Raw genomic sequence first — 2,500 nt, forward strand, 5'->3', positions numbered from 1 at the left:
GCTATGGCAGGGGTCGCCAGCGTGCCCATCGTCAACAACAAGGATTTCAGGGTTATGGGAGGTCGGTTGGGAGGAAGGACCGTGCTTTCCCTGTCTCGTATGGGAGGCAGGGTACATTCCCCTACCCTATCCGGCCAGTGCCTCCTCCACGGATCGCCCATTACCCTGTTCCTCAACAGCGTACATATGCAGCAGTGGTTCGGCAAGGGTACCCGCAAGCATCCCAAAGACGGGTGTTTCCAAGGGCCAGTAGGCCGGGGGTCCAATACCAATACCAATACCAATACCAACCAGCTGACCCCCAGTTTGGGAAACTGGTACGCAAACTACATTCAGTGATCAAAACAGTCCACCACCTACAAAATGTGGCTCCAAAGGAGGGGAAACCTGAACCCCGGATGATTTCTCGGATGGTGGATATCCTGACAGATATGATTAAGCCTGCTGCTCCCACACAGCGCACAAAGACTTGATTTCTGGGAATGCTAAAAATTGGGGTTATAATACCTACCTGATTTTGATGGAGCACTACGAAGCAAACCTAGCAGAATATCTGGATGAAGTATCTGGCCTCCTCACGCCAGAATGGAGGACAGCCTTTGAGGTGGCTGTTCGTTGGGCTCGACGAAACTTACCTCGTATTACACGGGACGAGATAGACCATGCCCAGGCATTGGTAACAGCTCGAGTGGACACTATGGTCCCGGCAGTGGTTCAGGTCCCGCAGCAGACCACAGTCAGTACAGACACGAGGGACCTGGCATGTGGGCATTCACCACGACAGACTGTTGTCACAGCTGCAACCCAGTGTTGTGGACAGTCTATAGCTCAAGTGGGTTCTAGGGACGAGATAGAAGGAAGGGCTGAGACTCCATTACAGCCGACAACCAAGAGAGCGGTCGCTACTATGACTGACTCTACTGGCCAGCATTCGGACTGGCACTTTGATCCCCCATACGTAGAGCCTCCTCGGGAGCTTAGAGTGGGACGTAAGTGCCTAAGGAAGACCAAACATCTTGTCCCAAATGAGGACGACTTACTACAGGATGACCCAGAAGATTTGATGGGGAGGGGGACACCCGTTGGAGACGCCACACTCCTGGACCTAAGCGGTCTTTTTGTGGAATCTCAAAATGAGGAAGCTGAGGTCGGGACCGCTAGACACGAGATGGTTGTTCAGGCTCCCCGAGGGCCCTCCTTATTTGAGGAGGATAGCTTTGAGGACTCCTTCGACCATTTCGTAGAGGCGGGCCCTCCAATGTTTCAGGTGTTGAGACACCCTAATACCCAAAGGAAATTGATTGATTGGGACTTGGTGGTTAGAAAGAAATGGTTGATCATTGGGGATTCAAATCTCTGCAGTTTCCCAGATTTTGCCATCAAGAACCTACAGATTGATAGTTATCCAGGGGCCCACTTCCGCCATGCACAGGCTCTTATTGAAAAAACTGAACCACCTTTAGATTTGGTAGTGGAAAAGATTGTACTGTCCTTTGGGATCAACAGTAGGGGGAATAGCTCGAAGGGAACTACGGTAAAAAAACGTCCAGGCTGCCCTTCGGGTTGCAAAGAAAAAATTTCCCTATGCAGAGATGTGGGTTCCTCTGCTCAATTTCTCGAATAATCTTCCTGAGGAGGAAAGGGAGAACCTCCAACTTCTCAATCACCACCTGGAGAGGAACATGCCCTTCATTCCTCTTCTGCCGGGAAGATTCTTTCGCACAGGGACAGATAATGTTCATTGGACAGTTGAAACAGGAAGGGCTATGTTTCACCATTGGATGGAGTTTTTAAACTTCACCACCCCTTGAGTCTGGAACAGAGAGGGATAGATGGACCACAGTCCTCTCATTCTCAGGAAGTGGTTGTTCTAGCTAAAAATTTCAAACTTTCTAGACCACAACAGGACCTGTTAAGCAAAGGGTTGTCGTTCATTCCTTCTTGGAACGTAGGCAGGGATCAAAAGGTACAGCTCCAATTGGACATTCAAAATTATCACCGTAAGATTAAATTGGCAACTTATTACAGAGATTCAACTAAAAAACTATATTCAAAGTTTATTGGAACCTCAGATTGGACACCACCATTGGGGGAATTGCCACCGGTAATTGGAGAATTGATTAGAAAAGATCTGGAAACATTTAAAAATCATTTTATTTCAGTCAAGGAAAATCTAAATATTTCATTACCAGAAATAAAAGCATTACAGGAGCTACAACATAAAAAGAATATAGTTATTAAACCAGCAGACAAAGGGTCTGCAATTGTCATTCTGGACCGGGAACAATATATTTTTGAAGTAGAGCGACAACTTAATGACACGGAATATTATAAAAAGTTAGAAAAACCAATTTATTTAGATACAATTCCCATGGTAGCTACAATTTTAGACACATTAAAGAGAAAGAAATTCATTTGCGAAAAACAAAGGAAGTATTTAGTTGGGGATGTAGAACCTAGGGAAAGGAGATTCTATATTCTTCCCAAAATTCACAAGGAG

This window comes from Takifugu rubripes, unplaced genomic scaffold, assembly GCF_901000725.2.
Source record: "Takifugu rubripes unplaced genomic scaffold, fTakRub1.2, whole genome shotgun sequence".
Classification (NCBI taxonomy): Eukaryota; Metazoa; Chordata; class Actinopteri; order Tetraodontiformes; family Tetraodontidae; genus Takifugu; species Takifugu rubripes.